This window comes from Trichosurus vulpecula, chromosome 3, assembly GCF_011100635.1.
Source record: "Trichosurus vulpecula isolate mTriVul1 chromosome 3, mTriVul1.pri, whole genome shotgun sequence".
Lineage (NCBI taxonomy): Eukaryota > Metazoa > Chordata > Mammalia > Diprotodontia > Phalangeridae > Trichosurus > Trichosurus vulpecula.
Window position 1 is genome coordinate 232,677,545 of NC_050575.1, and position 24,131 is coordinate 232,701,675.

Below are 24,131 nucleotides of genomic sequence, written 5' to 3' on the forward strand. Positions count from 1 at the left end.
ACTAAAACTGCTCTCTCTGAAGTTATCATTGGCCTTTCAATTGCAGAAGATGACGGTCTTCTCACAGTCATCTCTGAAGCATTTGTCACTGTTGGCCACTTTGTCATCTGTGAGTTTTTATGACATCTCTCCTTGGACTGCAGAGGCACAGACAGTACAGAGACAAGAGGAGAAAAGAGGTGCAGAGGCTGAGGGCACAAAAATGGGGATGGGGTGGTGAAGGAAGGCAGGCAGCAGTGGGGAAGAGAATGGGAAGGGGGAGAGGCATAGAGTGTCACTTGTAACCCTGGATTAGAGTTGGGAGCACCATGGGCCCAATGGAGATAGAAGACTGTTAGGAGAGGCAGGAGAGTTTGAGGTCTCATTTTTATAGGTTTTTTTTGTGTATGTGTGTGGGGGAAACAAACTAACTCTTATCTTTGCCACCTTGGGGTTAGTTCATTAACATATCCAAATCATTTCAAAGTTGTCAGTAAAATCTTAAAGTTAATATGTCCATTTTAATCATCTCAAAATTATCAGCACCATTTGATAGTCTGCTGCTCTTTTGTACAAATGTCTGGAACTTGTCTGAGATTTACATATCACAGGACCAAAAAACCCTGACAACAAAGCCTAGATGGCTTCCCTTGATTCAGCTTGTATTACCAGGATGTAATTTTTGGCTAATACGTAATACAATTTGTAAATTATGCCACTTTGATCTTTGAGATAGTTTGTACATGACTTCCAGATTCCCCTTTGCAATCTTACTTCCTGCTATTGTTACTTTAAACTGGCTACTTATAAACTTACTATACTGACTAGAAGGGGTGGTGGTGGTCAAGGGAACAAAAGCAAGATACAGTTTTAATATGAGATACATGAAGAACAGATGGAAGATAACCTTGGTAAGGAAGACTCTACTTCTGGGGAGAGAACAAGAGGGGGCAGTGGAAATTACTATATGCAGCAGCAAAATTTTTCTTTTACCATGTTGGTTACTGCTGAGGGCCTATGCTCTGAAATCTTAAATAGAGCCACTATGGACTAATGGAAGAACTATGGGACTAGGATGCTGGAGATTTGAGTTATTTTTTTCTCTGCTAGCAAGTGGCCATGTTATTGTAATTGTTACTTAACATCTTTCCCCCAGTTTCCCATCTGTAAAAATGACATGATAATGACTGTGTTATATACTTAAGAAGGTTTCATGAGTTCCTTGAGGGCAAGGATTGTTTCTTATACATATTTTTGTCCTTGACGATGCCCTTCCACATGGCCTTTACCATGTTAGTGGGGCTCGATAGATGGATTGATTTGAAATGAGATAATGGAAATAAATCATGGAGGATTTCCTGCCCAAAGTGCAAACAGAAGAGAGATTTCCTGTTGGTAGAGAAGTCCTATGGATGCTCTTGTTTACAGATGACTCTGAGCTGATTGCATCAAGCCCTAGAGCTTCCTCAGTTTGATCTATGATCACTCAAAGTAATTAGCCTAGCCACCACAGAGGAAAAGTCAAGCAGACAAAGAGCACATATTTTTTAGATTATAAAATACAGCTGGTTGGATGGGAGATCCATTGTGTTAGACTGTAAATACATATACCAGGTGCTAGGACACAATGAGTTGGGCTCAAAAAGGCATAGGAAGAGAAGAATAGACTGGATCCAATTAATCCACAAAAACTGGAAGGCCTGACTGTTGCACTGGAATCCACAAAATGGTAGGAAACAAAACCAGAATAATCAATGAACAAACATTACATAACTACTACTGTATGTTCCAGGCATTGTACTCAGTGAAAAACAAGATGTGATAGTTTCTGCTCTCGAGAAGCTTATAACGTGTATGTGTGTATACATACCTATGTGTGTATGTATGTTCAGAGTATATTAAATATATACATATATTTATATATTGTATATCTCTATATAATATATATTTATTATAGCACATTATACATATATACACATACAGTAGTTTGGGGAGGGAAGGCTGCTCAGTGGTACAATGGACAGAACATAGGACTTGGATGCATGAAGATCTGAGTTTAAATATAGCCCCAGACACTTCCTGGCTTTGTGACTCTAGGCAAGTCACTTGGGCGCTCCCCCCCTCTTTTTTTGTTTCAATTTCCTCAACTGTAAAATAATATCTACCTCTCAGGGTTGTTGTTAGAATCACATAAGATAATATTTGCAAAGTGCTTAGCACAGTGACTGGTACATAATAGGTGCTGTATAAATGTTTATTCACTTCTCTCTTCCCAAGGGAAATTAAAGAGTCATTTAAAGAATTTTGGCTCTTCTTCCTCATGACAGTTCTGATGATTAAGCTTCCCTTTCTTTTTACATCTGAAATTCCTTTGTTTGGATTCCAGCTTATTTTCTCTATAATAATAACTCACATTTATATAGAACTTTAAGGTTTGTAAAGCACTTGGCATATATTTTCTCCCTTGAGCCTTACAACCACTCTGGGAGATAGACGATATTATTATCCCATTTTGTAAATGAGGACATTGAGGCTCAAAGACCTTAAAGGACTCATCTAGGGCCACAATGCTAATAAGTGTCTGAGGTAGGATTCAAACCCAGGTCTTCTGATTCCAAGTCCAATGCTCTATCTACCATGCCACATTGCTCCTTGTTTTTTGTCTTGGGGGACAATTGGGGCACACTTGGTTTCTTTTTAGCTTAGGGCTTATGTACGGTATACCAGTTTCAATGGAAATGGCCCTTGGTCTATGACGATGATTATTATTGTTACTGGGCATGTAGTAAGGCTGCTCCTAGCAGTTTGTAATGGAAGAGCACTGGGTTCAAATTGGCTGTGCTTCACAGGGCAAATCATACAACATCTCTGAACCTCATTTTCTTCATCAGTGACATGAGGATAATGATACTTACACTCCCTACCTCATAGGGTGGCTGTGGGTAAAGTGCTCTTTGTAAACCTAAAAGTGCTAGACAAATGGGACTTATTATTTTGGTTAACCAGTTTCACGCATTTTTCCTTTAGGTACATCCCTAAACCCAAGTCCATATTCCCTGAGGACTCTTAATGTGGATCATATTAGAGGGACTGCCACTGGCTATCCGCTTTTCTTAGAAAATTTGGAAACAATTTCTCAGTGACCTCTCTAATTCTTTTCCAGAGAAAACCTAAGCCAGGAGGCAAATATAGTCATCAGAGTAACTGATTCCACACATGGCCTTATAGAAATGTCATGACTTTCTTGTGTTTAATTTGTTCCCTCCCCCCAAAAAAATGACTGTATGGGGGGAACGATATAACTTGGATGGATGAGTAATTGGAAAGGAGGGGATAAAAATCATAAGCCAGATTACTATGTCAACGTATAGCCCAGAAATGGTGTAGGAAGGACAAGTAGACGGCCATAGAAAAAAAGACATTGCTAGAATTTCAGGAGGATCTATATATTTTGCATTGTTGCTGTTTGTCCTTCATTCTCGAAGAGGACTAATGACATCGTGAGGGTGATGTCTTGGCTTGCGTGTGAATTGGATTTAAGTGAGGCAGAGTTGCACAAAGCCATCAGCCTTGTTCTCTCCCTCAGAGTCATCAAAGTCCAGGGAAGGCCCGGCATGCATTGGATCACCTTGGCCTTTCTAAATTAAGGTCATTCCCTGGTCTAAAGTGGTGGCAATGTCAGAGGAGAGAAGGGGGCATATTTGAGAGATGTTATGTGCAAAGGTGAAACTGACAGTCCTTGACAGCAGATTGGATTTAGTATGGTAGAGGAATAGAACACAACAGAATGGAGTGGAACAGGATAGAATGTGATGGGATAGGATGGGATGGAATTCAATAGGAAAGAATGGAATTGGAATGGAATTATTGAAAGATATTCCTTCTCTCCCCTAAGTTCTTTTGGTTGAACTGAAAAAAAGAAACAGGTGGGCCAGTTTTTGATAGTTGGATCTCTGGCTCCAAATTATCTAGTTATGCTTTTGATGATGAAATGGTACCATTCCAGTTTTTGAGTCAACAAACATTTATTGTCTACTGACATGGAGTCATTCCTGAAGCTTCCTGGAATGATACTAGAATGCAAGAGATGGAGTGACTTTAGGGTTCACCTAGTTTAACCATCTCATTTTACTCAGGAAATTGAGTTCTAGAAAAATAAAACAGCTTGCCCAGTCACATTGTGATTCAATGGTAGGGCTAGGATAGAATCCAGTTTTCTTTCTCCCAGTCCAGTGGTCTTTCTACCGTAGTGCTTAAGACTTCTTGTAGGAAAAAAATATCCTTACTAGGTTCATCGGGATCTGTGAGAGTAGGTCTGTGATGCAGCAAAAACTTTAAACCCACACCACCCACTGCGCAAGGAAGGCTTGGAAGTCTCTGCCACCCAGGCTAGCTTCTTCCATATCAGGAATGAAATCATCCTTGAAACCTAATTGGTCCAGTGTATTAAAGCTCAAACCATTCATGTAGCTTCCTGGTCACCCAAGACAGAAGCCCCAAGTATAAGTAATCAAGGCTCCTCACATTTCTGGCAGACTCCCCATTTCTGTGTAAGTCATGAGACCCTCCTGGTTGGGTATATTTCTGTGGAGAATCAGAGGTCAAGGGAAGCTTGATCCAATTGAAACAAAGCTGTATTTTAGCTGAATGTCCTTCCCATACAATCACTGAGTAAACTCTTTTGTTAAATGTTTTATGGTCTATGCATCTTGTTTTATTCTAATCTTGAGACTGAATCAGTGAACTAGTCTGAGTCAGACCTGACCTAAACTAAGATTTCATCCTACGCTAACACAAAAATATGTCTGCTACATAAACTTTTATTGGCTCCCAAGTTGTTCTGTTCTGCTAATCAAATTTTGTGATTCCTTCTTAACATTGTGTCAAAATCAGGCAAAATTGCTCATCTCCTTCTAAAGCTATCTTCACATAGAAAGGCAAAAGTAAAAGGCTGAAAAGTCCCATCATATCAGGGTTTTTAGGTAAATAGGGCTTCATGCTTTGTTGTTTAGTCATTTCAGTCATGTCTTATTTTTCCTAACCCCCTTTTGGGGGGTTTTCTTGGCAGAGATACTGCAGTGGTTTGCCATTTCCTTCTCCAGCTCATTTTACAAATGAGGAAACTGAGGCAAACAAGGTTAAATGACTTGCCCAGGGTCACGCAGCAACTAAGTATCTCTGGCCAGATTTGAACTCAGAGAGAGATGAATCTTTCTGATTCCAAGCCCACTGAGGCTTATGCAGTTGTGGAGAATTAGTTTGAGAGTTATAAAATGGTTTCTGACTTTGAGCTGATTTTGATTTCATTAGACTCTTCTGCAGCTTTTCAGCAGAATTATGGAGCTCAAGGTTGCTTGAATTTTGACAAGGTGAATTTTAGTGAGTTTTATTTACATATGTTAGCTAGTTGTTAGAGCTATTTTAGGACATTCAACAAGTATCAACCCATTTAACAAATATTGATTAGTCCCCTATCTGGGCCTGTCCTCTCCCTTTGCCTTCCCCCTTTGCCTGGACTGCTTGGCTGTACACAGAGCCTGGATGAGAATGTTGCAAGGCCTTACCATCTGATCTGCCTGTGCTCTTCAGAGCCTTCAGACCTTATCATTAGCCTTGCCTCTCTGCCCTCCAGGTCTCTGGCATTGTCATCTAATCTGCTTATGTCACAATAGAGAAGGGGATAGAAAAGAAACTCCCTTCAGGGACATGTTGGGGGAAAAAAGACATATAAATGAAACAGTGACCTGATAAAATAAAATATTTTGCAGTCAGTCTTAACTTGAGGCTCTCCTCTTGCCTGAGAAAAAATAACCACCCAATTTTGACATTTCATCCATTAGAAGGCAGTGACATACACGTCTTGGTGTGTTACCCACCATCCTATAGGTTTGCTTGCCTCCAGGCCCCAATTACTGCAGTTTACACTGAGCCGTCAGCTTTTTGTGGCCAATGCTGGTGATAAACTGGAAGAGAATGCCTACTATAAGTGTATAATAAGAGGCCTTGAAAGACGGAAGGAGGTGGGGAGCTGGAGTATTTCTGGAACCAGGCTAATGGCAGGAGACCGATGGAGTGAGTGGGAGCCACAAAAAATTTTCTTCTTCCTGTTGAGAGTAAAGTGCAGTCACTGCTCAGGATCCTTTAACAACTTGTCCTAGTTGTTAGGTTTAAGTCAGCCAGGCCTTGGCCTATTAAAGACCTCCATGTGTTACAAAGTAAACCAGGGTCTCTAATCTTTTTATGTCAAGGAACTACTGTGCTCCTTCCCTTGGGGTTGTTGGGGGGTGGATATGTGGGCATACCAGGAGGGGGAAGGAGTGCTAATAGACTGACCTCTCAGATCTCTTTCAGCAAAAAAGTCTAGAATTTGATGATTAAGAAGAAACGAGGGATCATACGATTTTTAGAGTGGAATCTTAAAGATCTTCTAGTGACCAAACCCTTCTTTTTGTAAAATGAACAAGATGAGAGCCTAGAGACAGGTTAAGTCACTTGCTCAACTGAGCCTGTTTACACAGTCATTAAATAGTAAAATGGATGTCTGAGGTGCTAATGGGTCATATTGGGAAAAGGGGCAGGGTGAGCTTAGAGCTGTGAAACATAGGGAGTCAGCATGCTGCTGAACCCACAGCTCACATTTGAAAATGCCGGTAAGCTACTAGGCGTGGCCTTGGCAGAATCTCCTAATCAGCTATGGACCAGGCTTGTCTTCATGATCAACCAGTTGTGACTGACTTGCTGGGAACCTCAGGCTTAAATTAATAAGAAAAAGATGAAAGTTTCCTGAAACTAACAGCTAAAAGTATTAAAGATCCAGAGCTGGGAGGGACTTCAGGAGTCATCTAGTCCGACCTTTTAATTTTTACAAATTAGGAGACTGAGGCCCAGAGAAAGTAAATGATTTTCCCGAAGTCACATAGTGAGCAGGTGGTAGAGCTGAGCAATCGATCCAGGTCCTCTGACCTCAGAGCCAGCAGTCTTTTCACTGTACCGTGCTACCCTTCTAAGAGCGGCTTCCGTACTTTATTTGGCAAGTACCAATAACATAGAAATGGGTTCTGTAGTTCTACGAAAGAACAGCTGGGTGGCACAGTAGATAAGAGAGCTGGGCCTGGAGTCAGGAAGACTCATCTTCTTGAGTTCAAACTTGGCCTCAGACACTATCCTTAGCAAGTCCCTTAACCCTGATTGCCTCAGTTTCCTCATCTGTAAAATGAGCTGGAGAAAAAAATGGCAACTCCAGTATCTTTGCCAAGAAACCCCTGAATGGGATCACGAAATACAACTGAAACAACTGGACAACAGTTATATGACAAAGCTGTTGGCTAAAAGCAACGGCCAATGATCATGTAATATTTACAAATTCCTGAGCACAGCTTTCGTACATTTTCTTTGGGATCTTCAGAAGAGATTATTTTTAAAGAAAAAGGCTTAGACTTGGCCCTTTAAAAACAAAATGTAAAATGTGTACACAGATTCTACTCATCTTTCAACTCTGTGACAACTCCTTCCTACTCTGTGACTTTTTTTCTTTTACTTTTGTTACTTTTCACAGCATGTGACAGTATCCTACTCACAGTGCCAGGAAAAAAAACCCAGCCATCTATACCTTCATTGCATGATGACATTCATGATGGAGAGCAGGGGTAGGGAACCTGCGGCCACAAAGCTACATGTGGTCTTCTAGGTCCTCAAGTGTGGCCCCTTGAATCCGACTCTAACCCCTAAATGAGCCTTCAACTCTGACTCTAACCTTAAATGCCTCCAACTCTGCCTCTGACCCTAACTCTAACTGTAAGGACCTTGAGGGCCACATGTGGCCTATAGGTCATAGGTTCTCCACCCCTGAGAAAGAACTCATCCATACACATTCCTTTGCATATTAAGTTACAGAACCCAGGAATCCGGAGCCTCGTTTACCTGGAGCAATGCTTGAGTTTGTACCTGGATCTTTTCAGCCACCAATTTGCTATTCAACTTTTGAGGCCTCAAGGAATTTATACTAAGCCCAAGTTCTCTGCAGCTGTGTTAAACCAAGCCATTGTTCCTGGTGTTATTTGTATGCGCCTGGATTTTTTTTTTATTTTAAACTTTTAAATTAAAAACATGACCCTTTATTTTTCTTCTCTAATAAACATTATTCATTGTTCCATGTGTAGTGGTAAGTTTTCATTTAAAAGACTGGAGTTGTTCCGAAGGACTTTCAGTTCTAGAGGCTGGGCCTAGAAGTAAGTAGATGGTTGCTTATTTAAAGTTTTAGGAAACCCAGAGCAACATTAAAATGCTTTCTATGTCCTAGTTGCTCCACCTTTTTACAGCATTACAACTTCTGTCATGAGAAGGTCCCTACACACTTTTGTCACTTATTCATAATTGATTAATAACTATAGCAACGTAGTGCTTCCCAAGGGGTAGTCTCAATATTCTTAATCAGAAAATCAAAAGGATGGAAGGAAACAAGAGATAACCCCCTTGCAACAATGACCATTAACTTAGTAGTCATTGATGGTTTGCCTGAACTGGAGGCTATTTAATCATATTTTAACCCATCTAGGATGGCTAGACAGGGGGAAGGCTGCACCACAATTCAAGGTAGCTTCTCCCATTGCCAGGGATCTATGACGGTTCCCAGGGCTTTGATGATTTTCAACAATTCTATTCCTTCAGATGAGATGGAGGACCCACAGGACTTACCATCTGCCTTGCTTCTGTATACTGCAGGCACTAGCACTGTTATCTAACCTGCTTATGTGCAAGGAACACTGGATATTGACATATATCCCACCTTGCACCCTTAAGACTGAATTTTTCCATTTGCTCTACAGCTAAACTTTCTTTTATGTGTTCTCTTCCCCAATTAGTGTGATCTCCTGGAGAGCAGGGACTAATTACCTTTTTCTATTTGTATCTGAAGAGTTTAGCATAGTCTTTGGCACATAGTAAGTGCTTAATAAATGCTTTCTCATTCATTCATCCATTTTATTCATGTTTGCAGCACAGGGTGGGCGTGCCTTTGGAAGATTTAGAAAATCAAGGTCATCCCATCCAATCCACCTCATTTAATTCAAAAAACATTTATTAAGCATCATCTATGTACAGCAGGCACTTTGCTAGTTGTTGGAATAGAAAGACAAAAGGAAAAATAGTCTTTGCTCTCAAGGAACTTATATCTTGGGGAGGAGGATTGAGGGTGACGATAGTGATAAAAAATGTGAAGAGAAAAGTAAATACTAAATAATTTGAGGAGGGAGAGAGAACAAAAAATACATAGATTTGGAAAGGTTTTCAGAGGTTGCAACTGAGTTGAGCCTTGAAGGATCCTAAGTGTAGCATGTTTACTCTCAATATGAATGCTCACACAGGATTAGGTAACAACAAATATTTTTATTTAAACATTTGACAAACCAACAAATGAAAATCCACAAAAATTACCTCAAATGGAACTGACTCGTGAGGGAAACACATAACGAAAAAACAACTGTATGATTTTAGCCTAAAACAAAAGAGAAAAAAATTGTCAATTTCTCTAGGACTTGCAAACTGGAGTATCTAAAGATGAAAATCCCAAGTAGAGAATCTCTAGGGGTCCCTGAAAATGTAAGGTCTTGATTTTATCCCAGTGGAGGCCCCAAAGGTAGTAAGCATAATCTGATTCACTCTTCCAGAGACAGGCCAGCTGCATTTCTCCCTCAAGGTCTAGGGCACTCTGAGGGATTTGGGACTATCTTTTCTCTAATGCCATAAGCTCAAGCTCCCTCTGGGTTGGCTTCTCCCTACTATTTGGTACCCATGACTAGCACCCTAGTTCCATTTTAACTAATTAACATCAATTTGCTTTTAGAAAGGGAGTTTTATTTTGAAGATTTAGCAATAACAAAAATTCAGATATTTTACTGCAACATCTCAGGAACATACCCTCTGTTATACTACCTTGGTCTCTGGGAAGAGTATGCTTAAATTTAATTCAGATCCTATATAAGTTTGATAGCACCAAGTTCATGTCCAAATGTGGCCTCCCTGCTAGGTGAGTTCTTATCTCAACTACCACTTCTTGATTTTTGGGACACTAATACTGGGCTGGCTATAAAACTGAGCATGTACTCCAACTCCCAGGTTCCTGTGGCTCATTCTCCTGGTTAATCTCCTTTACCTAAAATGGAAAAGAACAAACACAGAGGCCAGAGATAGATGCTCTATCACAGGGCCACATGACTTCAGAGGAGAAAAGGCCTCTTACATAGCATTGTCTCTCACGGAAGACCATTATTAAAGAAGTTAAAACACCAAAGCGAATCTGAAGAGAATGAGACAGGAAAATAAGTCAAAATGGACTTTTCTTAACTATGGGGTTAGCAGACTTGAGCCAGTATACACATGATTCCATCTCTCTAAGGTACTTCCATTCCACCAGCATCACAACTCTGTGGAAGCAGGCTTCTCAGAATCTACACATGGGGAAAAGGCATTAAAAGTGCTCTGTGTATGTACCAGACCTCCATTATAATAGGATTCTAATATAACCTGAATTCCAAAAGCCATCGCCATGGGCCTCTCCTCATTGGTGGAGATCAATGCCCCATGGCTGCAAAAGCTGGAGCTGGTGAGAATGAACAAAGAGAGAGTCAGTCTCTCTAGTCTCTTCAGTCTCTTATGGCTTTGAGTTTCAAGAGATAAGATAGACAATGCCATACCACTTCAGGTTGCTAAAGGAAGAAAAAAATTCTGGGAAGAAATTGTCATGAGAAGAGCTGCCAATTGTCATCATGTTCTTATCCCCAGCCTGCTGTACCAGAAACATCAGGGAACTTTTCTTTTCGATGAGATCTGGGACTTTCTCTCTTGGTACCTGACATCCAATTGGGAGAATTCCTTTACTGTCTATCATCTGGCATATGCATACTTTCTCTGATTTCTGTTTTGCTATTATTTTGGATAAATTGGTTTCTTTGCTAATTGCCATGTATATTCTTGAGGAACTGGTATGTAGTAACAAGCAAGTCAAACCTTGGATGTAGAGCTTGGGGTGTTCCTTTCCCCATCAGGAGATAGCAATCAGGAGTTTAGCTTGTACCTTAAAATTACATTACCGGCCTAGACTAATAATTTTCAAAGGAGCAGATAGATACAATTCTAGCCTGTGAATTCCTCTCTCTGAAGAGATCAGAGTGGCCAAGCTTCTGGCCCCAGCTTCCTGATTCCCCTTCTGGTAGGAATTAAGTCTTCCTGGGAGAAGTTGGGGTGGGGAGGATGAGAAAATGCTAGAGGTGTAACTATTCTTGTCTCCCTTCAAACCACACAGGACACCCCCACACTGCAGCACATGTATGTGTGGGGATAAGAAGTGGACGTGAGAAGGCAGTGCTTTCTATTTTTCCCCTTTTCTCCATATTCATAAGACTACATTATATATACTTAATTTTAAAAAAATTAAATTATGAACTTAAGAAAAGAACATTTTTATATACAAAGAACAGGAAAAAGAGGGATTGTATATGAAATTGTGACCTTCTATTGTGTACAGTTTGTTTTCTAATATAACCAGACTATGCATAAGAAAATCAATGTGTAATATAAGCCAGGGATTAGGGCGAGTTAGAGTTGCCCCCAGTCTCCCTCAAGCAAGTTTTGCACGGATTTGCCTCCTTGGGAGAGGTCAATGATAATTCCATGGAACGTAACTGTAAGAGGGGAGATCTAGGTGTGTACCTAATAAAGGACGCACCCTTTTCCAGAAAGCTGTGACTCCTCTCTTAACCCCTTCATCCCAGGCTTTGGTTTGAGAATAATATCTCTTCTAATCTAGGGGATTATGACTTGTTTAAGGTTATTAAACACTCTCTGCTTACAATTTCTGCTCATCACTGAGTTTCAGTTACATTAGAATAACAGAAAAAAAACTGTGATTTTCCAGGGAAGAAATTGTTACTTTGCCACCTCCTGTCCCATGCCTCACACTTATTTCTTGTCTGTGTGCTCTGTTTTCTCTAGACTACCCAACCCCGCCCCCTAATCTCCAAATCTCTATCAGTTAGCATCAAACAGGACTCAGAGTGAGTGGTCTCTGATTTCTTTATGTAACAATGGAAATGAACTGTGGGGAGGGAAAGGACAAAAAGTACAGGGGGAAAGGGGAACAGCTGTGGGTGCCTACTGACTGGGCACAGTCAGCTCCCCCAGGAACCAAGGCTTTCCTGCCTTAATTCCTTCTGTTCACAAAGAGTTGGAACAAAAATTTTAGAGAAGTGGAACAATTGACAGCAGCTGTGCCCAGGCTCAGAGGCATGGGAGAAGGAAATGGTTTGTAAGGGACAGCAGGGGTCATCTCACTCAACCTGGTCCAATCAGTACAGCAAGTATCTTATTTTTTGTTCTTGTTCAGCTATGTCTAACTCTTTGTGACTCAGCTAAGGTAACAGCACTAGCCTCAGTGTCTCTCTCTCTCTCTCTCTCTCTCTGTGTCTCTTTCTATCTCTGTCTCTGTCTCTGTCTCTCCTGTCTCTTCTTCTCTCTCTACTTTCTTTGTTCTCTCTTTCTTCTTCTTCTTCTTCTTCTTCTTCTTCTTCTTCTTCTTCTTCTTCTTCTTCTTCTTCTTCTTCTTCTTCTTCTTCTTCTCTCTCTCTCTCTCTCTCTCTCTCTCTCTCTCTCTCTCTCTCTCTCTCTCTCTCTCTCCCTGTTAGACATTAAGGATTAGAATTTCTTGACCTAAAGACCTTGGCCACATTGTTCCATGATAGAAAATAAACTCCAGACTCTCAATCTCAATCCAGCTTCTCCCGTCCAATGTCTTTATTACTGAATTTTTCATGTAAACTCTCCCACTATCCCCCAGGCCTACAGTGTCAGTGCTGATGGATTCTGGAGAAGCATCTCCATTTCCAGGGCAATTGAAATACTGGGTTATATTTTTAAAGTGTCTATTAGATGCGACAGGATAGTAACAAACCTCTCTGCTTGTCTGTCCCCTTCTAAACTTCTAATTTTTCTGTTTTTTAAAAAATGTTTCATTGACATTCTTTTCTTTTTTTTGCATTACTGTCATGACCCCCAAATCTCCCCAACCTTACTCTCCCCTCTAAATAGAAGCCCTTGTTTGTAACAAATAAGTACAGTTGAGCAAAACAAATACATACATTGACCATGTCTGAAAGCATGTGTCTCGTTTTGCACCCTGAGTCCATTATGTGTTTGCCAAGAGAGGGGAAATGACGCTTCATCATTAGTCTTTTAAAGTTATGATTGCTTGTATCATTTATCTGAGTTCTTAAATCTTTCAAGGTAATTTTCCTTTATGGTATTATAGTCATTGTATAAATTGGTCTCCTAGTTTCTTTCACCTCACCCTGTATCAGTTACTACAAATCTCGCCAGTTGACTTTGAACATTTCCCTGTCATCATTTCTTATGGTACAGTAATATCCTTTCCATTTATCTCCCATAATGTACCAGGCCATTCTCCAATTGCTGGGCATTCCACTTTGTTTCCAACTCTGCCACAATAAAAGGTGTTGCTATAAATATTTTTGTGCTTGCCTTTGTATCCTTGGTACTTATGTCTAGCAGTTGTATTGCTCGAAGAATGTGGATAGTTTAGTATTTTTTCATTTATAGTTCCAAATTATTTTCCAGAATGGTGGGAACAATTCAGTGATCAGCATGCCTATCCTCTTACAATCTCTCCAACAATCATTTTCCTTTTTTGTCATATTTACTAATCTGAAGGATGTAAAGTAAAACATTAAGTTTGTTTTATTTGAATTTTTCTTATTATTAGTGATTGGAGCATTTTCCACATTGTTATTGATAGTTTGTGTTTCTTCCCTTGAGAACTATTTATTTATATCATGTGGACATTCATCTATTGTGGAATATATTCATATGGCTTCCCTATATATCTGGGATGTAAGACTTTTATCAGGAATTCACTACAGAGTTTTTTCAGTTAACTGTTTAAGAGAGTGCATTCCAGGCAAGTAAGATGACCTGTATAAATGTGTCAAGTTGGAAGATGGAGTGCCAAATGTGGAGAATAGTAAGTAAGCTAATTTGGCTGGATGATGGGGCAATTGAAGAAGAATAATGAGAAACCAGTCTGAAAAGGTAGACTGAGACAGTTGTAAATGACTTTAAATGTCAGGCTATCCTTATACTTAGGGTAATAAAAAACCATTGAAGATTCTTGAGCAGAGGAAAGCCATGGTGGCGGGGGGAGGTGGATTAAAGAGGGGAAAAGACTGGAAGTACAGAGATGAATTAGGAGGCTGTTACAATAGTTCAGAGAGAGGTAATCAGGGTCTGAACTATGGTGGTAACTGTGCATAAAGAGAAGGAATGTTATGGAGATAGAATCTCTAAGACTTGGCAAGCTACTGGATATGTGGAATGAAAAAGGAAGGGTCAAAGATGCCTCTAAAGTTGTGAACATGGGTAACTAGAAAGCTGATGATGCCTTCAAAAGAAATGGGAAAATGTAGGGGAACCATGAGGCTGGGGAGGGTGATAATTAGCTCTGATATGGACTTGATGAGTTTGAGATGGGGTATATCACCCGTGATATCATCGATCCTTACTTTCAAAGGCAGGACAAACAAAAACTTGCTCCTGAGGCCTTGGCTTCTGATGACCACAAAGTTCTCCCTTTCCCTTCCTCACAGAGGGTAATGAGGGTTAATGATAATAGGATTTTAGATTTAGAGCTGGAAGTAAATTTAGAGGTAAGCTAGTTTAATTAATAATAATATGGATGAGGAAGCATGCTGAAGGCCAATGACTTGCACAAGAACACACAGGCAGTAAGTGGCAGATATAAAACATGCACCCAATAAACAGTTGTTAGTTGACAGACACACTCTGATGTCAAACCCAGAACTCTTCCTACTACACCGCTCTGCCTCTGAATGAGTGTGACTTTGTAAATTACCCATAAGTATTATCATTAAAAAGCATCTATTATCAAAAAACTAAATAATATAATTATGATATATATTATTATTACATAAAGGTAGCTAGGTGGTGCAGTGGATAGAGTGTTGGACTGGCATTTGTGGACAGGAAGATTGAAGTTGAATCTTGTCTCAGGCACTCACTGGCTGTGTAACTCTGAGCAATTCACTTAATTTCTCTGAACCTCAGTTTCCTCATCTGCAAAATGGGGATAATAATACATTCTACAGTCTAGGATTGTTGTGAGAATCAAATGAAATAGCATATAAAGTTCTTTGTAAATTTCAAGTGTAATATACAGGTTAGCAGCAGCAGCAGCATCATCAATACAGTCAACCTGGTGATAAGCCTTTCCAGATTTAGCTAGGCTAGGCCTCAGAAGACAGACATACAACCCACTGATTCCCTCAGGTCTGTACCTGAAGCCCATTTAGCTTGGCACCTAGCACAATGCCTGCCACATAATAGGAGATTAATAAATACTTATTTATTGATTGATAAGTGCAGTGGCAAGCAGGGTGGGACTTTTTGTAGTCTTTTGTTTTGGAGTGCTTTTCAGCACTAAGGCAATCAAGTGCCTTTGAGTCTTGCCTTTGTTTCAATCAAGAGTCTTTGATTGAATCAGGAGTCTTTGATGACCTGCTAAAGTCACAGGAAGGCCTAGGTCACATGAGTTTGAGTCGCATGGTTGTGATGGCCTCTGACCCTGAAGAAGTGTATATATAGTCTGAGGTTAGCATTTTGTTTGGGGGCTTAGTCCTGGGAAGAGAGTCCACGTGACTTGGCCAGATGAGACTCTGGGTAGTAGCTGTTGGAGTCCCTCTCCCTCTGTCTTTGAAAACCCAGATATTGGTGCTTCTCTCTCTCTGGTAACTGTGTGTATTGCTATGGTCAGATGGTTTGAAGCCTGTCTGTTGATTTGCATTACTTTTTTTTTCTGCTTGTAATTCCTGCTTGTAATTTCTGTTTGTGTTTTCTCTGAAGTTCAGGGTGCTGGCTTTATTCCCTGAACTAAGTGAATAATATATGTATGTTTAATTACAGTGAGATTGTAAACCCCTTAAAGTTGCTTTCCTTAGAAAAGCAGATCAAAGAACCTGTGCTAGCAGCCCTCTTCTGTGCTGATGTTATTGGTCTTAGTCACAGTAGCAGCAAGTAGTATTGTTGTTACAGTAAGCCCTACCATAACCTATACTCCAGCGACATAGTCCAGGGTCACAATGAGATGCTGGCATATGACGTTATTGGACAATCTACTCGATACATCTTAATAATATCATGCAAACTTATCTTTATAATTTTCATGATTTGCTTTGGCTCCAGAATTTTGGTTTGGCTATTATTTCAGATTTTAATTTTCTCTAACATCATATAGCCCTTCTCACCCATACCATTTATTTGGCAAATATCATATACTGACTGTATTCTTAGTTACCTTTTCATGTGTGTCTCATCTCCCCACCTAAAGATACTTTCTGACAAGGTCCTCCATAATCTGGTGCTATCCTATCTTTCTGGTTTTATTTTGTTCTACTCTTTTATACATACACTTTATCCTGGTTATACAGGACCACTTACCATCTCCCCAACACATCTCATACTTTCTCACCTCTGTGATTTTATTCACACTGTCCTTCATTCCTAAAACACTCTCACTTCCCTCATATCTAATACTAGAAATCTTTCTCCTATCTCAAGACCTGACTGAAATGCTGCCTCCTCCAGGAAGCCTTCCTTCATCCCCATAGTCAAAAATTATCTTCACCATAGGACTTTACATAGTACAATTTATTGTACTTCTTTTATACTTCAATCGTTTTCTGATTTATATTTTAGTTACTTGTGTAGATGTCTTCTCTCCCCTACAAGAATGTATTTCCAAGAGAGCAGGGACCATGTCTTGTGTGTGTATGTATATATATATATTAAATCTTCCTAAGTGCTGTACCCATATTAGGAGTTATATAAATGTTTGTTAAATTGAATTGAATTGAGATGGTTGCCTGGTTACAAGTACAAGAAAATCTGTATAAAAACATTTTGTCCTCTGATTAAGACTGTTGAATGAACTCTCTACTCCAGCTAGGCCAGGCTCAGCACTCTACCCAAACCCAGAATATTCATTCCCAAGTACATGTTTGTGGGTCTTCTGTTTTCATGTATACTCCTTTCCTTTTGGTTTTTAAAATATTAACCATATTTTAAGGCCCAGTTCAAATATCAGTTCCTCAATGAAGCCTCCTCTTCACACTGCACCATCTCATATGGGTTAGTTTTGTCTTCCCAGTAAGACCATAAACTCTGTGAGAGCAAGGACAACTTTTTATGCTTTATTAGCCCTCTCTCAGAACTTAGCGCATCATAGGGACTTAGTAAATATAAAAATGTGGTATTAAAATGGAAAACAAAGCTCTTGTTTACATAGATCAAGGAAGTCACATATCATATCAGATGGAGCTAGAGTCAGCAGACAGGTCCAGAGGGACAGATGCTAAGGCAAAAGAAGAACCTGGGAATAAGAAACTTGAGGGAAAGAGAAACTCATGACTTGAAAGTTGAACTTGGTCTAAGTGAAACTTTAATTAGCCATTCTGTGGCTGTGCCAACCACACTTGTTTTGGAGAAGTGAATAAGTTTTCCCAGCAGACTTGGGGAACATGAAGCTTCTGGGGTTTGAGACATGCCATACAGCAGGGTGCTTATGTTTTGTTCAGGAGCTCTACAGACTCATGACCTTTCAGCATGCAGAGAATCAAATCAAACAAAAAACAAATTACATATTCCTTAAATGTCTGTGGTATGCAAGGCTAGTGCTCTCATTTATCTTATCTGTCTCTTGGACAGAGGAATGCCTTTGGTATTCCTCTGCATGTGTGGGACAGAAAGGATCATTGGATGTAGAATGGGAAAGATCCTTAGAAGTCATCTATTCCAACTCCCCCTTCTGCCCACCTCACCTCGCCCAATATTACAGATAAGGACACTGAGACCCAAAGAGAAAGAGACTTGTTCCAGGTCATTCAGGTTATTAGTAACGAAGTCAGAATCTGAAACCATCATCTTCTGACATGAAATCCAGTGTTCTTTCTATGAGATTGATGCAGTAACAGTAGGCACATGGTGGGGGGGGGGGAGGGGAAGGAGGAGAGAGAAGTTGTATGTTTGTGAAACATACCCAAAGTGATAACTCATTTCACAGTGATAGATAATTCATTTCAAAGTGATGGTTCTTTTCATTGTTTTGTGATATTATTTGAGCTAAGAACTGGGAGAAAATGTTCTTCCATCTCTTGACTCCATTTATTTTCACGGGATGTCCCCCATGCCTGGAATTCTTGGCCTTCAGGCCTCTCAGGCTTCATTCTCACCCCATATAAAAGCCCAATTTCTGCAAGAAGACTTTCCCGAATCCCCTTAATGCTAATACCTTCCTTCTGCTGATCATATCTAATTTATCCTACATGTGTATTTCAACATAGTTGTTTGCATGTTGTCTCTCCCCGGAAGATGGAAGCTTCTTGAGAGTGAGACTGGGTTTTGCCTTTCCTCAGATCCGCATTCCCCCAGCGCACAGTGCCTGAAACATAGTACGGGCTTAGTAAATACTTATTGACCTGACTTCCATTTAGAATAGCAAACCAATTTGCAGGTGCTTAACTATGAAGCAATAAAATTGTTCCTTACATATAGCAGTAGGTGGTGATGAAGTAATATAAAGCATAGGATATGATCTTTGGCCTCCAGAAGTTTGGAGATATAATCTATGATGCCTCACCTGATGCATTCTTCTCCCCTCCCCTCCTCTCCCCAACCTCTGTCTTGAAGCCTTCCTCTTCTCATTGGCAATTCCTTCCTAGGACCACCATTTTGGAAAGGCCCCTAGCCATGCCTAGCTTCAATTTAGCTTGAACTCTCTTCAGAATATACCTTTTTTGCCTTCTTTCTTTGCCCCCTCCCAGCTACCATTCTTCCCCTTCTCCCCGTCCTAGCACTGTATTGACTTCCCCCATTAGAATGTAAGCTCCTAGAGGGCCAGACTGTACTGCTTGATTGCATTTGTATCCTCAAAGCTTAGTACAGTTCCTAATATATTGTAAACACTTCATAAATGTTCTCTCTGTCTCTCTCTGTCTCTCTGTCTCTCTGTCTCTCTCTCTCTCTCTCTCTCTCTCTCTCCCCTCTCTCATATCACTTTGCTCACAGGAATCAGGTAGGCAACATCAACCAAGGTGGACCACTTCCTCAGCAAAGTTCCAAAGCCCCAGTGATTGAGATGTATTAGTTTAATAAATGATTATTGGTCGATTGATTGGTAGACTACAAGACCTTGGATGCCTAATTGCTAAATTAGAGGGTGGACAGAAAGGGTTGGGGGATGGGGTCTTGGGCCAAAGCCAGCCTTACATGACCAGGATCCTCTCAAGTGGTTTCATTTCCCAAGCAACCTTTAGTCAGAAGGATGGTGATTCTTAGAAAAGCACCCAGAAAGCTACCTGTATTATACTGTACACATTACTATCCATGACGCTCTTTAATGAGTCAGAGACTTTTTCTCTAGTGACTCCATATTTCCTCATGGGCTGACTGTGTTGCTTCAATAATTGCTGCAGGAAGTATTGGGCTGGGCATGGAAACAGCTCTCCTCTGGGGTAGGGGAAACCATCACTCTCCTAGACCAGCTCCCAAATTGTATAGTGCAATAACTGTATGTGTGATCGTATGTAAGGAACAGGTTATTTTTAGAGTTGTTCCTGCCTTTCCTTTACCATATAGAGAGACTCAAACTTTAATCATGCTCACACTGTGCGATGGTTCATTAGATCATAATATTTAAAGCTGCAAGACTAAGCAACTGATTGGACATGGGAGCTGAGAGACAGGAAAGGATCAAGGGTGACAATAAGGTTGTGAGCTTGGGTAATTAGAACAACGGTAGTACCCTTGACAAAGTAGCACTTTGGGACATTTAGAAGAAAAGCATCTTTAGGGAGAAAGATGAAAATGATTAGCATGGACAAGCATTTATTAATCACCTACTATGTGCCAGGCATTGGGCTAACCCAATGAGCAGGATGTTAAGACAAAAGTGAAATAATCCCGACCTGAAAAAGCTTACATGCTATTGGGAGAGATATGCTTATTGTTCATTTTTAGGTATATACAAAATAGATACAATAATGAATGTGATTTAATAGATAGAGAGCTAAACTTGGATTCAGGTGATGTGGGTTCAAATCCTGTCACATGTACTCAAAGAACTTGTACTCATAGACAAATCACTTAACTTCTTAGAGTTTCAATTTCCTCAGCTCAAAAATGGGGATAATTATCTCCTATTATACTATCTTCCTCACAGAGTTGTAAAAAATGCTTTGCAACCCCTAAAGTGTTAAATAAATGTAAGTTATCATCATCATTATTATGGAAAAGGCCTTTTCCGCTTGTTTAATGGAGTTCAGCTAGAAGTGATCACATAACTAGTTGTTATCTTGCTATTCTTCTTTTTCTTCTTCTTCTTCTTCTTCTTCTTCTTCTTCTTCTTCTTCTTCTTCTTCTTCTTCTTCTTCTTCTTCTTCTCCTTCTTCTCCTTCTTCTTCTTCTTCTTCTCCTTCTTCTTCTTCTTCTTCTTCTTCTTCTTCTTCTTCTTCTTCTTCTTCTTCTTCTTCTTCTTCTTCTTCTTCTTCTTCTCCTTCTTCTTCTTCTTCTTCTTCTTCTTCTTCTTCTTCTTCTTCTTCTTCTTCTTCTTCTTCTCCTTCTTCTTCTTCTTCTTCTTCTTCTTCTTCAATATTTAAAATTCTGGACGTTATCCCACAGGTGGGTGAAATAATTGCTTTTTTGTAATTAACTAAAAATATTAGGGCAGCTAGGTTTTGCAGTGGGTAGTGCTGGGCTTAGAGTGAGGAAGACTCATCTTCCTGAGTTCAAATCTGGCTTCAGACACCTTTACTAGCTGTGTGACTCTGGGAAAGTCACTTAACCCTGCTTGTCTCAGTTTCCTCATCTATAAAATGAGATGGAGAAGGAAATGGCAAACTGCTCCAGTTTTTCTTTGCCAAGAAAATCCCAAATGAGATCACAAAGAGTCAGACATGAATGAAATGAAATAACAACCAAAGTATTAGGATATAGGCTCATTGAAAATATCCTCAGTACAAATCCAGGAAAAGACAGAGATAATATGTGCCTCGACCTGTTCCCACATGATTTAGATCTCCTACCAGGTTACGTATTTTAAAAGCTTTTTGTATTGTAAAGCTTAGCAATTATTAGTACTTGGAAGGGCAATATCTATTAAAAGCACTGTTCTTTAGTTTTTATGGATCCGTGCTATGTCTAGATGACTGTAGGCAAACTTGACCTGTGATGATAATTCAGTTGAAGTAGAATTTATTGGTTGAATTCTCTAGGATATTTTGAGGTCAATATTTGTAATAAGGGGATTTATTGTCTGTTCATCCACAAAAGATAAAGAGCTTCTAATATATCATTCTAGTCACCAGGTCATGTCTTGCTAGGTATTTGTTTATTTTATTTCTTCAGCTGACTTTTGCTAGCATGTTGTTGACTTAGTTCTTGTGGGTGCTGCCCATGGAAAGCACCTTGAATTTTAGCTTTCTCATGGGCCCTATCCAGAGGTAAACTACTTTTTGCAACAAGACAAACTTTGGTAATAAAACAAACTCAATAGCATGCATCAGGCTTTACTTTTACACAATGAAGTTATATCTGCTTGATCTAAAAGTATTTCTGGTTTGGAACCATTTAGAACATGCTCTGAGAATATCTATCAATCTTCCTGTTTTTTGGTGGGAAAAGTGTTTTTATTTCATTTTTAACATTAATTTTTTGGAGGCAACTGGGGTTAAGCGACTTGCCCAGCGTCACATAGCTAGTAAGTGTCTCAGATCAGATTTGAACTCAGGTCCTCCTGACTCCCGGGCTGGTGCTCTATCCACTGTGTCACCTAGCCACCCCTTAACATTAATTTTTTAAAAATTTTGAGTTCCAAATTCTCTCTCTCCCGTATGCCTCCCACCCACCCACTAAGAAGGCAAGCAATATGATACCAGTTATGCATGTGAGGTCATATATAATGTATTTCCACATTAGCCGTGTTGGGGGGGGGGGGAAGACAAAAAAGGCAAGAAAAACAAAGAAAGTGAAAAAACATGCTTCAGTCTGCACTCAAAGTTCATCAGTTTTTACTCTGAAGGTAGATTGCATTTTTCATCGTGATTCCTTTAGAATTGTCTTGTATCATTGTTGAGAAAATGTTAGTCTTTTTATAGTATTCTTAGAGTGATAGAGCCCAAGTTTGGTGAATATTATTTTTGCTAGTGTATTTTTCAAATTGGTTATGGTCCATTTTTAGTTATGAAAGTGTACATTGAGACTGGCATCGTATGGGTGCTAATTGCTTTAAAAGGATTCTTGCCATTTAGCTTTGATTCCAGGACACCAGGAAGTCTCCTAACATGATCAGTCACTGGTTTCTCCTCGATGGCTTTATATTTGATGTCTCTTGCCTGAAGGAGACGTCGCTATAGGTATTATTGTTACTATTCCAGGCTGTGCTCTGGACTTCTACCATGGAACAGAAACCTCTTCACCCTTGAATCTCACCCAGCCCAGGAATTCACACACAGAAAGTACTTTGGCTTTTCCTCTGATTGAAAGTCTCCTCCCAGAACTTCCATTTAAGGAAAGCACTCAGGTCAGCCTTGTCTCGTTCCTCTCCTGTCTATACCTCACAATTTACCACTCCTCACCCCCTTTTCTGTTCTCTTCCTCTATTAGAACATAAACTCCTAGAGGGCAGGGTGGACACTCTTTGAGCTTATATTTTTATTTTTAGCACTTCACTTAGCACACTGCATGGCCCATAGTAGATAATTAGTGCTAGTTGACTCTTGTATTATTGAGTTTATTCACTGAATTCTCTCTCTCTCTCTCTCTCTCTCTCTCTCTCCCCCTTTCTCTCTCAGAGGCAATCAAATGACTTGCCCCGAGTCATATAGCTAATAAGTGTCAGAAGTCACATTTGAACTGAGGTCCTCCTGACTCCAAGGCCCATGCTCTATTCACTGTGCCACCTAGCTGCCCCTATTCATTGAATTCTCAAGGGTATTTCAAGGTCTATATTTGTAGTATAGAGATTTTGCTATCATTAGTTTAAGAAAGATATCCAACTTCTGACATATAAATCTAGCCAACAGATTATGTCTTATTTGGTATTTGGCAGGCATAAACTATCTGTAACCTGCAGTGTGTAGCTCCCTAGCCCCAAGAAAGATGAGCTTGGATCAAGAAGCAACTAGTCTGACATTCCTGATATTTCACTGCTGCCAAACCAGGGGTCAATTATCACCTAGAAGTTTCCATTCCCTGTACTCATGACCTCTATGGTCCCTTCCAAATCTAAAATTAAATGTTTCTATGAAAATATAGTGTTGGTGTCTGCAAGCATTATTAATGTGCTTTTTAAGGGAAGGATCCAAGTTGTTAATTAAAAAATAATAAATATGGATTTGCATGTTAATTTGCTTGACATTTACATGTAATTCTCCTGCTTTTCATTGTTGAAACCTAATCAGGCCCTGAGCCTTTCTGCCTAGCCCGGATCTTTTTCTCTAATCTCCTAGAGTCCCTGGCTCTATACTCCAAGAGCTTATTTTCTTTCAAAGCACTGCAATTCATTCAGTTTTAGATTGTTCCAGCTCCATTACTCACTAGCTGTGTGCGACCTTGGTTAAGTTACATTACCTCTCTAAACCTCAGTTTCCCTTTCTGAAAAAGGTGGAGAGTTGACTCTAAACTCCCTGGCTTAATTCTAATTGGGTCTTAATAAATGTATTCTGTCTTTTACTGGAATCAGCATAGATGCTTGGCAAAATTGTTGAAGTTGCTAAAGTTTGCCTTTTGTTCTCCCACCCCCCCCCATCATGGGTAGTACACCCTGACCCCTGTCCTTCTCTCCCATTCAATACTTTTTCCTGTTCCCTACAGAAGCCCAGTGCTCTCCTGCTGTCCAAAGTTGTAACTAGAGTGGGGCAAGTGGACAAAGTCCCAGATGTAAATGAATTTAGATGGTGCCAAATTAGCATTCCAAGCATAGAGTGGGGAGTAACTATGACACATGAAAGGCTAAAGGGGAGAGATGGAACTGACTGCCCACACTCTAGACTCTTCCTGGACCTAAAGAAATCAGAGCC